This window comes from Pleurodeles waltl, chromosome 3_1, assembly GCF_031143425.1.
Source record: "Pleurodeles waltl isolate 20211129_DDA chromosome 3_1, aPleWal1.hap1.20221129, whole genome shotgun sequence".
NCBI classification, from domain to species: Eukaryota; Metazoa; Chordata; class Amphibia; order Caudata; family Salamandridae; genus Pleurodeles; species Pleurodeles waltl.
The window spans coordinates 1347037182-1347052445 of record NC_090440.1 but is presented as its reverse complement, the minus strand read 5'-3'; positions in this window follow the sequence as shown (position 1 = coordinate 1347052445).

The following is a 15264-nucleotide window of genomic DNA, read 5'->3' as shown; positions in this document are numbered from 1 at the left end:
TAGTAGAGGATGTGGCAAGTCCAAAGGCAGGAAGGCAAGCAAGCAGACCCAGCAGACCTCCTCATTTTTGGCAGCAGCTAGGAAGCCACTTTAGTTTTCCCCTGGAAGAAGCATGTACAACACGTTGCTGGAAGGGTGGTCTTCTAACTAACTACAGACCTGAAAGACCATTATGACAAACTAGTGGTCCTTAAAGATTGTGGGAAAGGGTTATGCCCTTATTTTCCACAGAAGCCTCCCACAATTCCCCTTCTCAGTCCTTCCAAATGAAAGATCACACTTGCATTCTCCAGCAGGTGTTGTGTCACTTCAGTAGAAAAGGAAATTTGAGTTAGTTCCATAGCAGGAGTTTGGGCAGGGATGTTAATCTCAGTACTTCCTGGTTCCCAAGACAGACAGCAGTCCCTGTCTAGTCCTTGAATTCAGAGTCTTGAACTTCTACCTGTGCAAGAAGAAATTCAAGATATTGTCCTTGGTTCTGGTGCTTTTAGTGCAGGGGTTTAAAGACTGCCTGAACTTGAAGGATGCTTATTTCCACATAGCAGTTATGCTGTCACATTGTGGTACCTGTAGTTCTTTGTTGAGTCTATACACTACCAGTTCAGCAGTGTAGTTTGTACTTTAATAGTCACCTAGTGCCATCACAAAGGTGATGGTTGCCGCACATTACTCACTTTGAGAATCTTGACACTCTCATACCTGTATGATTGCCTGAACAAGGAGGACTTGCCACAGCTAGTGTCAGGCCCATTGAACACCAGAGCATCCCTGCTGTTTGACTTGGGCTTTGCTATCAGCCTACCCATGCTATAGCTAGAGGCCTCTCAGCATCTCCTGTGGTACTGGACACAACATTGCTCTGAACTTTACCACCACCCCAGAAGTTCTGGAAGATGTGCAATATGATTCTGATATTTTGGAGTGCAGCTTTTGGGGTGGGTTCCAGTGCTTAAGGTTCTCAATTTACTAGGTTTGCTGTCTTTTTTCATTCTTTTGGTCTCTCATGCATGCTAGCACCTGTGGACTCCTCTGTGGAATGTGTCTCCTATGGTTACAGTGTAGGCATCATTTGATGGTTGTCCCACAGAAACTACAACTGATCTCCTTAGGTGGTCAGTGGAGGAGGACTTGCCATATGAGAAGACCTTTTGTCCCCACCACTTGTGGGAAGAGTGATGGATGCTTCCACCTTAGGGTGAGGTGCACTTCTGGAGGAACTGGAGATCAGGGTCAACTTAACTGAGAAGTCATACTGCACACTCACCAAAGCTGCTCCTTATGTCACCACTGAATGTATTATTGCTTGAGGCTTCGGAGGCCATTACTGAGATATGCTTATTGTAAAGGAGATCTCCTATCTTTTCCTCTGTCTCTGCAGCGCTGTACTCATACACTAAGGAAATGTGCCCCAGTGAATAGTCTTAAGCCTAAGGATAATACTATGAAGACAGTGTTAGAATGCCCCTCAGCTAGCTCTATGTCCTTGCTAGACCTTGCCCTTGCTGAACTCTTGCTGCCCTGCAGCCTCAACTGACACCTTGCCAGTGGATTTGAGGGTGGGCAGCTCCAACCTAGTCCTCCTTGGTCACAGGGCCATCTTCCTTCTCACGAAAGGCCTCCTTCCTTGACAAAAATGGTTACCAGCTTCCACCCAGAGTCTTCTGGCATTTCAACACAGGTCCTTAACAACCCATCACCATAATGTTGAAGTAAGGAGGACAGGTTCTTCCTACAAGTGTCTAGAGCCACTCATGGAAGAGTTGTTTGGCTCTACGTCAGCTGCACCAGAAGTGTTATACTCAGTGCCTAAATAGGCACCACCACAGCTGACTGATGTCAGCTCTTTTCTATTTCAAACACAATGTTAGCTGCAGATTCCTTACCTTAGAATTATCTCCAGGTGTCAGACTGGAGCCGGAAATTTTGTGTGAGCAGTACCTCAGCATGCTCGTAAGTGGTGTTATTTTGCTCCACGCAAGGTCATCCGTGCCGGAAGTGACATGCACACTGCCTATGTAGGTGTCACCCCAGCATGCTGACATCAGCTCTTTTTTTTCCACCCCAGGCAGCGCAGATCCGGAGAAGAGCTTTCCTCTAGTCAGTTTGTGACTGACCTTTTTTCAAAGTGTTGTAGAATAGTTTTGAGACATTGGCCCTCATTACAACCCTGGCGGTCAGTGTTAAAGCGGCGGTAAGATCGCCAACAGACTGGCGGTAAAAAAAGGGGAATTATGACTGTCGGAAACCGCCAACATAGACAGCCACTTTAACACTCCGACCGCCATGGCAGTACAAACAAACAGCATTGCAGTCAACGCCAACAGACAGGCGGAAGGCAATGTACCGCCCACACTATTATGACAGGCCAATCCGCCACCTTTTCTGGGGCGGATTCAACGCGAACAAAAACACGGCGGAAACAGGACTTGGAAGGGGAAACACTCACCTCTACACAACCCAGGACGCCATGGAGCCTGAACTTCAAATACTCCCTGCTATTGTCTTCCTGCTCCTCTACCAGGAGCACGACCGATGGCGGCGACGACCACGGTGAGTACTGCACCTACGACACAGGGGAGGGGGGAGGGAAAAGAGAGTCACACACACACGCAACACCCCCACCCTCACCCACAACAACACACACACCAATATATGCTGAAACATTACATTTACACCTCCCAACCCCCCCTGAAGAACGCAAGGACAAAAGCAAATGAGTTGAACGATTATAATCATGTAAAATCCGTTATTCAAAAATGTATATACACTATAAACAAATATGTACACCAAGAATTAAAGTCCAGGTACTGCACCAATATAGTCCGCGGACCACTGGGCCCAAAATGCATGGGCGAGGCCCACACGAGATACCCGATCGAAACGGAGAGAACCCTGGAGGGGCATCAGATCGAAAAAAAACACAGGCACCTCAGGGGGAAGGGGGGGTCACCTCAGCTGGATGAGTGCACGACGCCAGCTCCACGAGGGGGCTCCATGCCCATTGATGTATCCTGGGGAGTGCAAAGCCACAGTCTCTCAAGTCTCTCCAGTGGGTGGTTTGCCCACGGCTTTATCCTGGGGAGTGCAAAGCCACAGTCCCTCAAGTCTCTCCAGTGGGTGGGTTGCCCACTGTTTTATCCTCGGGAGTGCAAAGCCACAGTCTCTCAAGTCTCTCCAGTGGGTGGTTTGCCCACTGCTTTATCCTGGGGAGTGCAAAGCCACAGTCTCTCAAGTCTCTCCAGTGGGTGGTTTGTCCACTGCATTATCCTGGGGAGTGCAAAGCCACAGTCTCTCAAGTGGATAACAGTCTCCACTGGTTCTGGAGGGGGCTTTGTGCCCAGAGTGCTTCATCCTGCCAAGGACAGAGGTAGTGGATGTGATAGTGGATGTGACACTCCACTGGTTCTGGAGGGGGCTTTGTGCCCAGAGTGCTTCATCCTGCCAAGGGCAGAGGTAGTGGATGTGACACTCCACTGGTTCTGGAGGGGGCTTTGTGCCCAGAGTCCTTCATCCTGCCAAGGACTGAGGTAATGGATGTGACACTCCACTGGTTCTGGAGGGGGCTTTGTGCCCAGAGTGCTTTATCCTGCCAAGGACTGAGGTAGTGGATGTGACACTCCACTGACGGTGGTGCAACATGCAAGCTGGCCAGGCCCCTGGAACTGACCACCAGCCTCGTACGAATGACCACTGGGGATGGCAGCCATGTCTGCGGTGGTGCCACTGGCTCAGAATGTGGCGTGTCCGCTGGTGGTGCTGGCGGCGGGCTTAGTAGCGGCGATAATTGCGGCACTCATTGGGCAGTGGTGCTGGTGGGGGGGCTCACTGACCTCGGTGCTGGCGACTGTGTCCTGAGTGGCGGTGCTGGTGGGGGGCTCACTGACCTCGGTGCTGGCGACTGTGTCCTGAGTGGCGATGCTAGTGGGGGGCTCACTGACCTCGGTGCTGGCGGCGGTGTCATGAGCGGCGGTGCTGATGGCGGCCTCACTGACCTTGGTGCTGGCGGCGGTGTCGTGAGCGGTGGTGCTGGTGGGGGGGCTCACTGACCTTGGTGCTGCTGAAGGGCACAGTGTCTGCTGTACAGGTGAAGGGCTCAGAATCTTGGGTGCTGACGGCGGTGCCCGTTGCGGCGGTCCTTGTGGCAGTGCCGGTGGCAGTCTTGTCTGCTGTGCAGGTTGGCGTCGACGTTGACTTGCCTTTCTTTTTTTAGGCCCTTCCCCACCTTGATGGGGGCACAGCTGTCTTGCCACTCCCAATTGTTGTCCTGGCTGAGCCCTTGGTGGCAGGTGTTTTGGCCTTCTCCCTCCGGGATGTGGGCAACTTCATCTGTTTTGGAGGTGGGGGAATGTCCTTGGACTCGCTCCTTGGGACACTGGCAACCCTGCTGCTTGGCGCACTCCAGAATCCGGTTACTGCTGGCACCACTGTGCCCGGTGATGTGATGGCTGAGGTGCTGGGTTGGGACCTGGAAAGGCGGGCCCTAGGGGACGGAAGGGGTGGGGGAGGTGAAGGGAAGAAGTCAAGGTTTGACAGGAAACATTTCTTAGACACACTGGGACAGGTAGATGGAGGGGGTTTGGGAGTGGAGGAAGAGGTAGTGGTGGAAGAGGTAGTGGTTGTAGGAGGTGTTCGTTTGCTGACTTTGGGTGGAGGTGCATGGGCTAGAGGCTGTTGTGAGGTGGATGGCTGTTGGGTGGGTGTGTGACTGCGTTTGTGTAGTTTGGGAGGAGGGCTCACAGACACACTGGTGGAGGACATAGGGGATGTATGAATGGTAGTGGGGTGGTGAGTGCACGTGAGCGGTGTGTGGTGATGGGCGTGATGGTGATGGAGGTAGTGACTGAGGATGTAGTGCATGCAGGTGTGAGTGGAGACGTGACAGGGAGGGAGGAGAGAGACGTGGAGGAGGGGGACACAGTGGAGGCAGTGGATGTTGGTATGTGTGCATGGGTATGATGCTTGTGTGAGTGCCTGTGGGATGTGTGGTACTTATGTTTGTCAGAGCTACCCTTGTGTGTTGAGGTGTGTGCATGCTGGTCTGATGTTGTGCTTGGCATAGGCTGAGGTACTGGGTATTGGGTCTGGGTGGAGGAAGTTGGAGGCGGGAGGTTGGACACAGGGACAATGGCTGCCATCAGCGCTGAGGCCAGAGTCTGAAATGCTCGCTGTTGAGCTGCCTGGCCAGAATGAATGCCATCCAGGTATGCATTTGTCTGTTGCAACTGCCTCTCTACACCCTGGATGGCATTCAGAATGGTAGACTGCCCAACAGTGAGGGATCTCAGGAGGTCAATGGCCTCCTCACTGAGGGCAGCAGGGCTGACTCGGGCAGGGGCAGAGGTGCCTGGGATGAAGGAGATGCCCGCCCTCCTGGGTGAGCGGCCACGGGGCACACGCTGAGGGGCTGCTGGGAGGGCAGTGCTGGTAGGGGGGCGGGCAGCTGTACCTGTAGATGCGGGGCACACAGAGTGGCCTGCCACCGCAAGGGAGCTCCCATCATTGGCGGAGTCGGTGTCGCTGGTTTCTGCTCCAGTCCCCACCGTGGTGCTCCCCTCGCCCTCCATCCCACTGGTGGCTTCTGACTCCGTTGTGTCACCCTCCAGGGCCATGTGGGATGCACCTCCCTCCTGCTCCGGTGGCACAGCTCCTCCGTCTGATGATGCTAATGCACACAAGAACAGGGAGACCACACAAAGGGGGGGAAGAAAGAAGAAAGACATGTCCAGTGCGTGCAATACCGCTACCGTTGGCGGACACTACAGACACAGCAGCCCTCTGCAATACGCCATGCACTTAGAGTTCCCTAATTAATCACAGGGACATGGGGTACAAGGCCTATGCCCGATTGCTGCACACATGGAGGTCACAGGAGCCTGACTAGGTGTAGATGGCTCTTACCACTGGTGTGGTTGTGGTGCCACATAGCCTGCCTCACAAAGGGTCCTTGCCTACAAAGGTTGCCCTGGCCTAGGGGTACCTACTGCCCACCTCCCCCACCCAGACACCTCCTAATGCGCGCAGAGTCAGCTGAATGAGAGTATACTAACCCCCTTGTGGCTGCTGTGATGCCTTCAAGTGCCCATCCAACTCTGGATACGCCACCGCCAGGATCTGGAACATCAGCGGGGTCATGGTGCGACGGGCACCCCTCCCACGTTGGGAGGCCATCACCAGCTGGGCCTCCACCGTCTTCTTGCTCCAGCGGCGAATGTCCTCCCATTTTTTACGGCAGTGGGTGCTCCATCTTTGGTGGACCCCCAGGGTCCAGACGTCCTTGGCGATGGCATGCCAAATAGCCTTCTTCTGGTGGGTGCTGACCTATAGGAATAGTGCAGAGGAAAAGGTACAACATTAATCGTCCGGACCATCACAGTCATTGGCCCACGTTCCCACCCTTGCCCTGACGCACATACACTCACCGTCAGATCAGCAACGCCTCATTCTCCAGCCCCCCTATCTCCCATCCACACCACTCCAAACAGGCATTGCCCATACAGCATGCTCCCAGTGTACTCACCTGTTTGTCTGGAGGACCATAGAGTAGCCTGTACTGGGGGAGGACCCCATCCACTAGTTTATCCAACTCCTCCGATGTGAAGGCAGGGGCCATTTCCCCAGATACATGAGCCATTGTTGCTTCCAGACTGAGGTCACAGCAGCACTTGCAGTGTAGGTACTCTCCTGTAGAAGATCAGGTATCAAGTGAGTGAACAGAGAGAAAATGGCAGTCACGTCTGCGGCGGTGCGTACCGTCACCGCCGGCGTACGTCATCATTGGCTCCTGGGACCCATAGGGTCCAATGTTAACCAATGCAGGATTGCACTGCGGTCTTCGACCGCCTACCGCGACGGTGTACAACGCCAGCACAGTTACCTCATATCCCCTTGTCCCACATTACAGGTCAGGCAGCCGCCATTTCAGCGGGCCACATGCCATTATTGTTAAATGCGTCACACATATCTAGGCCTTGCATACACACAGTAACAGGCACATAGCGGATTGACAAATGTGTGCAATAAAGTTGTTATTTTAGTACCTCAGTGTTGGCTGACCCTCTGCTCGCTGTTCTCATCCATAGGGCACATCCGCTGGGGCAGGTGATGAGATGGCGGCATCCTCCGCTGTACAGACCGCTGGTGGACCTGTCGGCAATGGAAGAGCGACATGTAATTGTCACCTACAGACTTGATCGTGCCACAATCCAGTAACTGTGTGCCCAGTTGGAGCCAGAACTGATGCCAGCTATCCGCCATCCCACAGGAATCCCCCCTCTAGTGCAGGTCCTGTCAGTACTCCATTTACTGGCAAGTGGGTCTTTTCAAACAACAGTGGACATAGCATCAGGGATGTCCCAGCCTATGTTCTCAAACGTGTTGTCCAGAGTGTTGTCTGCCCTGCTGAAACACATGCGCAGCTACATCGTTTTCCCTCAGGTGGAGGATTTGCCTACAGTGAAAGGTGACTTCTATGCCCTGGGACATATCCCCAACATCATAGATGCCATTGATGGGACACATGTGGGCTTGGTCCCCCCCGCAGGAGTGAACAGGTGTACAAAAACCGGAAGAGCTACCAATCTATGAATGTGCAGATGGTGTGTTTGGCCGACCAGTACATCTCCCATGTGAATGCCAAATTTCCTGGCTCAGTGCATGACGCTTACATTCTGAGGAATAGCAGCATCCCTTATGTGATGGGGCAACTCCAGAGGCACCGTGTGTGGCTATTAGGTGAGGACAAGGACCCTATACAGTGTGAATAGTTGTCTGGGGTTGTCCCTAATGGTTAGTGTGTGTCTAACAGTTGTCCCTTGACATTTGCAGGTGAGTCTGGCTACCCCCACCTGTCATGACTACAGACCCCAGTGAAGAATCCCAGGACAAGGGCAGAGGAACGCTACAATGAGGCACATGGGCGAACGAGGAGGGTTATAGAGAGGACCTTTGGTCTCCTGAAGGCCAGGTTCTGGTGCCTCCATATGACAGGTGATTCCCTATACTAATCACCAAAGAAGGTGTGCCAGATCATCGTGGCCTGCTGTATGCTGCACAACTTGGCTTTGCGACGACAGGTGCCTTTTCTGCAGGAGGATGGTCCAGAAGGAGGACTTGTGGCAGCTGTGGAGCCTGTGGACAGTGAAGAAGAGGAGGCAGAAGAAGAAGACATAGACAACAGGAACACCGTGATCCAGCAATACTTCCAGTGAGACACAGGTAAGAAGACATCACTGCCTCCTACATCTGATAAAATTGTTCGACCTATCATCTGTCTATCACATTCACCCAGTGAATGGACCCTAATTTGTCACTTTGCCTTTCGATTTCACAGATGTGGGTCCCACTGTGTGACCTCTGCTATGTTACCTCATGGACTAGAGCTATGTGACATAGGTATGTTGACAATAAAATGGACATTGCTATTTCCCTCAGTTATTGCAAATACACATTTGTGAAAGCACAGACTGACTCCAGATTGTTTTGTGATTCAAGGGTGTTTATTTAAGTGCTATATAGTGGAAGGGGTTGTAAAATGGGCAGGGATAATGGTGGAGGAATGACCATGGCAGAGTCCATTTATTAGTCTCACAGGTGCATTGTCCAAAGGGGCATAGGAAGTGGAGCTAGGGCAGTTTCAGGATGGACAGGGTGACAAAGTGGGACAGAAGGATGACATTCAGGGTGGTCTCATTTCTTGGCGGGGGTCTTTGCATTATTCTCTGTCTTTGTCCTGGATCTCAGGGACCGCTTGCGGGGTGGTTCTCCATCTGCAGGGGGTGGGTTGCTGGTGTTGTGGTCCTGTGGCGGTGCCTCCTGTCCACTAGCGCTGGCGGAGGTGGTGGGCAGTTAATCGTCCAGGCTAGTGTCCCTCCTGGTGTTCACGAGGTCCTTCAGCACCCCTGCAATGGTGCCCAGGGTGGTGTTGATGGACTTGAGTTCCTCCCTGAACCCCAAATACTGTTCCTCCTGCAGCCGCTGGGTCTCCTGAAACTTGGCAAGTACCGTTGCCATCGTCTCCTGGGAATGATGGTACGCTCCCATGATGTTGGCGAGGGCCTTGTGGAGAGTGGGTTCCCTGGCCCTGTCCTCCCCCTGTCGCACAGCAGACCATCCAGTTGCCCGGTTTTCCTGTGCCTCTGTCCCCTGAACCGTATGCCCACTGCCACTACCCCCAGGTCCCTGCTGTTCTTGGGGTGGTGGGTTTGCCTGGGTTCCCTGTAGTGGTGGACACACTGCTGCTTGACGTGTCCTGGGGACAGAGGTATGGGCCCGCTGGGTAGGTGCTGTGCTGGTGTTTCCTGAGGGGGGAGGCTCTGTAGTGACCTGTGACAGTGTGAGGGGAACCGACTGTCCCGAGGTCCCAGATGGGCCGGGCTGGTCATCTAGATCCAGTTGGACAGAGCTGCTGTCATCACTGTGGGCCTCTTCTGTGGGGGGAGTGGACATGTCTGGAACCACCTGTCCGGTGATGTTAGGTAGGGGTCCTGCAAGGTGTAAAGGCATGATTATTGCATCTGTGTGTGCCTGGTGTGCAATGGGTGGGTGACCCTGTACCCCAGCGCTTACATTCTTGTGTACAGTAGGACCTTGTGTGATGATTGTTTAGGGGTCTGTGTGGGTATGTGTAGTGGACATGCATTGGTGATGGGTGTCCATGCTTTGTTGTTGCATGCAGGGCTTGGTGTTAAGATGTGTGGTTTGTGATAGTGGGACATATGTGAGGAGTTGGAGTGATGGGCGAGGGTGGGGGTATGTGATAGCATGCAGATAGGGTGGGGGATGAAGTAGTGAAAGATTTGACTTACCAGAGTCCATTCCTCCAGCTACTCCTGCGAGGACCTCAGGATGCAGTGTAGCCAAGACCTGCTCCTCCCATATTGTTAGTTGTGGGGGAGGAGGTGGGGGTCCGCCGCCAGTCCTCTGGACCGCAATGTGGTGTCTTGAGACCACGTAACGCACCTTCCCACATAGGTCGTTCCACCTCTTCCTGATGTCATCCCGTGTTCTTGGGTGCTGTCACACTGCGTTGACCCTGTCCACGATTCTGTGCCATAGCTCCATCTTCCTAGCTATGGAGGTGTGCTGCACCTGTGATCCGAATAGCTGTGGCTCTACCCGGATGATTTCCTCCACCATGACCCTGAGCTCCTCCTCAGAAAACCTGGGGTGTCTTTGCGGTGCCATGGGGTGGTGTGAGCGATGTGTGAGGTGGTGTGTGTTGTGATGTGTGGGGTGATGTTTAGGGGTGAGTATTGTTTTGTATGTGTGTGTGTGTGTATGTGTATGAGTGATGATGTTGTGTGCCTCTGTCTGCTGGTGTGGTCTGTGCTTTGCAGTCTCTCAGCTTCTTCCAAATTTTTCGTTGTAGGGGTTTGTGGGTAATGTGGGTGTGTGTTTTTATATTGTATTGGGTGTATGGGAGTGGTGTGTGTATGTGTATCAGGTGTGTGTATTTCGATTTGTCCAATGTGGTAGTGTTTTGTAAATGTGTGTGTATTTTGAGCGCGGCGGTGTGTACCGCCAATGGAATACCGCGGTTGAAAGACCGCCAACTGGATTTGTGGGTCGTGATAGTGTAGGGTATTCCTGTTGGCGTGATGGTGTCTGTTTTGTTATTGCCAGTTTATCACTGACTTTTGGTGTGGCGGACTTGTGTGGGTGTCTAGATTTTGGCGGATTCTGAGCTGTGGGTTGTAATGGCTGTGGTGGGATTCCACAGCCGCGGCGGTGTGTTGGCGGTCTTCTGCACGGCGGTAAGTGTGATTTACCACCAATGTTGTAATGAGGGCCATTGTCTCCTGGTGTGGCAGGGATGTCCACAAGGAAGGCTGTTTTTTTAGGCAGTGTGGTGACCGTTACCGTCAAATGTTGGTGATGGACCCTCACCTCATTTGCCTCTGGCGCCTTGAGCCTGACCACAATGCCAAGACCTGAGGTGATTGTCGCACCATGCACCCCAGGCTCTTAAGGCAGCCCTCCTTCAATCTCCTTGCCGATTGACATTTCATGCTACAATGGTCTCAATCCCAGTAAGAGGTAGGTCCCAGGATCAGATGCCAAGCCACTCCAAACACTCATCATCGCACTCAAAGTCTTCCTGACATTCAGGTAAGTCCCATAAGCACAAAAAGAACAAGAAGTCGAAGAGGTCTTTGAGTTCACCCCGTCTGTCCAAGTAATCAGACAAGATAAGGGAGCAATGGCATTTGAGGTCTGGGCCTGGTTTGTCTCTGCACCTCCTAGAGTTTCCAGGAGCTGGAGCAACCCCCACCCACTCAACTACGAGGATTTTATGAGGCAATGCACCTCATATTTGGGTGGCCTGTCTCCGTTGGAGAACCTTCAGGACCTGCAGGCTTGGGTATGGCCCCTAGTGGTCTTCCTCCAGCAGGTTCAACCCAGCATCATTGATGGGTCTGGGCCTGCACCAGTTGAGCCAACTTGACCTTCCCCAGCGCCTACACCACTGGCACCCTCTAGCAACGCCGCCCCCATACTCATCCATGAATCTGACATAGAGCTGGATGGACGTTGTCCTATGCAGTCTCTGGCGCCAACTGGAAACAATCCATTCAGGCCGGCACGGAGTTGGAGATGACTGGGAGGGGCCACTGGACCCTGATGAACACCAGCCCTTGGATGTCACAGTAGACACCTGGTGTGAGGATTTGGCAGATGCAATGGCATACTAGACACCATCCCAGATACTGGTTTTGTCTCTCCTACTACCGTGGCTAAAGAGGAAGGAGCCTCATTTGCTATGGTGGTAAGAAGGGCCGCGAAGGTCCTCGACCTTTAGCTGCCCTCTCTGGCTGTTAAGACAAACGTCTTGACAGCAGTGCTTCAGTAGGTGTCACCCATTCCGAACCGCTTCTCCCATTTAATGAAGTCCTCAAGGATGTCCTACTCAGGGCCTGGTCCTAGCCCTACACAGGGGTTCCTGTCAATAGAACAATTGCATGCCGCCATTGTTTTGGCCCAAGGGATCCCAACTTCCTCACCCAACACTCCACCTCGTACAACTTGGTTGCCCAAGCCTCCACTTACAGAGTATATCCTGGCACATTCCCTACCACTCCACAGGGTAGGGAATCAAAGAGCCTAGATACCTTAGGAAAGATGATGTTTTCTGCTGCTAGCCTAGCACTGTAGTCAGTGGACGCTGCATGCCTTTTGGGACAATACTACCATTCACTCTGGGACTTGATTGCACAGGTGCTGCCTATGGTGTTGGAGGAGGCCCAGTTATACATTCCTAAACTATTGCTGACTGGAAGGATGCAGCTAAGTTTGCCATACACTGTGGGCTGGATACAACCGACTCACAAAACAGAGAGGTTTCATTGACGGTGGCCATTAGGCACCACACCTTGTTAAGAACCACAGGCTTTTCGGGGATGTACAGGCCTAGCTCATGGACATACCCTTGGATGGGTCCTATCTCTTCTGAGACAAGGTGGAATCACCAGAGCTAAAGCAAGGTCCTTGGCCTTTCTATGGGCCCTTGCCAACCCTAGTCTGCCTTTCGCTCCTTTCGTGCCCACAGAAGGGGTTTCCAGACGTGTTTCTACCAGCTCAGTCATCATGGCTTGCAAGGTTCCCAGCATGGCCAAGAACACTGTACCCACAGACCTTGTGTGTCAGGTATCCAGAGGTAGGAGCAGTCCACCATCGTCCCTGCAGACGCAGCCTCCAAGCTGCCTTGGCCGGCTCTGACCATCATGAGCCTCCAGTGGGACGCAGGATGTGCCATCACCTGCACCACTGGAGCACTGGGTTCTCCAGATTGTCCAAAAGGGCTACTACCGCTCCTTTGTGACTACTCTCTCATCCATACGTCCCACTTGCTACAGGGTGGAGGACCATATTTCATTACTGTACCTGGAAGTGGTGGCTCTCTTGGCAAGGGGGCCATTAGCGAGGGTGCTGGCATCAAAAGTAAGTTGTGGTTGCTATTCCTACTACTTTCTGGTGCCCAGGAGGGACAGAGGCTGGAAACACCCTTAACAACGCGTCCTTAAGGACGCAGACATTTTCCAACCAAGCGTAACTACACTTGCCTGAACAACGCATGGCTTTTTCTGTGTCTTAACAACCCGTGCTGAACTATGCATATAAGTGGTTAAGGCACAGAAAAAGACATGAGTTGTTCCGGAGAGGAGGACACGGTGAGGTTAGTGGAACTGGGGCAAAAGTGGGGGGTGGACTAAGGGATTAAGGGATTTAGGTGAGTGGGGAATTACGGGCAGGCATTTATTCTTTTTTTCAAAGGGGCAGGGGTGGGGGCATTTTTTAAGGGCTTAGGGTCGGGGTTGGGCTATTTTTTTTAGAGGTGGGAGTGGGGGGGTTGTATTTTTTTTGTTTAGGGTTGGGGCAGGCTAGTTTATTTTTAAAGGGGGTGGAGGAAGGTTTAAGGAAGGTAGGGAGGAGAGAAGAAGAGGAACAATCAGGAGAGGATGTGATGAAGTAAGCAGGGTTGGGGCAGAGTTGGTGGGTAGTTTTTAGCGATGGGGGTGGATTTAGGGCTTAGAGTGGGTGGGGGAGTCGGGTATTTTTTTTTAGGGCTGATGGTGGGGGGTAGTTTCATTTTTAGAAATGGGGTGGAAAGGTCAGATAGGTTGTTTTTAGGCCTTAGGGTGGGTCGGGACAGTTTACTTATTGGGGAGAAGGTTTTAGGGCTCAGGTCGGGTGCGGGGTGTAAGGGTAGTTTAGTTTTTAGGGGTGGGGCTCGGGTAGTTTTTGTAATTTTATTTTTAGGGGCAGGGGTGAGGAGTTTGGAGGAGTTTTTTTTTTTTGGTTGTTTTTTATGGCTCAAGGGAGGTGAGGGTAGTTTACTTTCATGGTGCAGGGAGGCCTGGGTAGTTTTTTTTTTTTAGGGCTTAGGGCAAGTGTGGGGGTTGTGGTACTTTAGTTTATAGGGGCAGGTTTGGGGTGGGATAGTTTTTCTTTTAGGGCTCAGGGCGGGTGGGATGGTCGGGATAGTTTAGGTATTAGGGGTGGGGTAGTTTTGGGCCTCAGGGGCGGGTGGGGGATAGAATCATGCATGCCCGTTTCACATGCGTTTCCACACATGCTTTTACTAGGCGTGCTTTTACAACGAAATTAGTTGTAAAGGCTTGTGTGGTAAAGGCATGCGTGGAAACGATGCGGTCATGGTTCTGACTGCGTTGTTAAGGCATGCTTTGTTCCGGCATGCGTGGTTCCATCATACAACTGATAGAGGCCTTTGTCCTATATTAGACCTGCACATTCTCAATTTCATCCTGAAAAAGGAGAAATTCAGAACGCTCACACTCGCTGAAGTCCTGTCTGCACTGGACCCGGGAGACTGGATGGTAGCGGTAGACTTGCAGAACGTATAATTCCGTTTCCCCATTCTGCCTGCCAACAGCCACAATCAATTTCCGTTTACCATGCTCCCATTTGGCCTTGCCAGTGCCCATTGGGTGTTCACCAAGGAAATGGTGGTGGTTACAGCTCATCTGTGGAGATCAGGGGTACCAGTCTGTCCCTATCTCAACGACTGGCTGCTGAAGGTAGGCTTGCCCCAGGCAGTAGTTTCCCACCTCCAGACTACCGCAGACCTCCTGCACTCGCTGGAATTCACTATCAACATGCCAAAGTAGCACCTGACCCCTTTTTAGATGCTCCCTTTCATTGGAGCTGTTCTGGACACAGTGCAGTTTCAGGATTATCCTCCCAAACGTGGAGTCCATGATATTTAGGCTATGAAACAGATGTTTCGGTCTCTATTCTGGATTTCGGTGAGACTGATTGAGGCTGCTGGCGCTCCTGGCCTCCTGCATAATGCTTGTGACTTGTGCCAGTGGACATATGTGGGCTCTGTAGTGGGACCTGAAGTTCCACTGGGTGCAGCGTCAGGAGAATCTCTTAGACATGATCCAGATATCGGATGGCAGTGCAAAATATCTGCAGTGATGGAACCGTGATTGGCTCAGCGGCAGACCCCTTTGCCTTCTCCAGCCAGATCAGACAGTGGTGACAGATGGGTCACTCCCCAGGTTGGGGCAGCCATCTGGGAGAGGTGGAGATCAGAGGCCTCTAGTTTCCGGCTGAATCCCAACTCCACTTCAACCTTTTGGAGCTCCGAGCGATCCTACTGGCATTGAAACCCTTTCTACCCTCAGTCAAGGGAAGACTAGTGCATGTGTTCACGAACAACACCACTGCCATGTGGTACGGCTTCTAACAGGGCAGGGTGGGGACACTTTTTGCCTCAAGTGGCGCTCAGCCTCCTGTATGCCC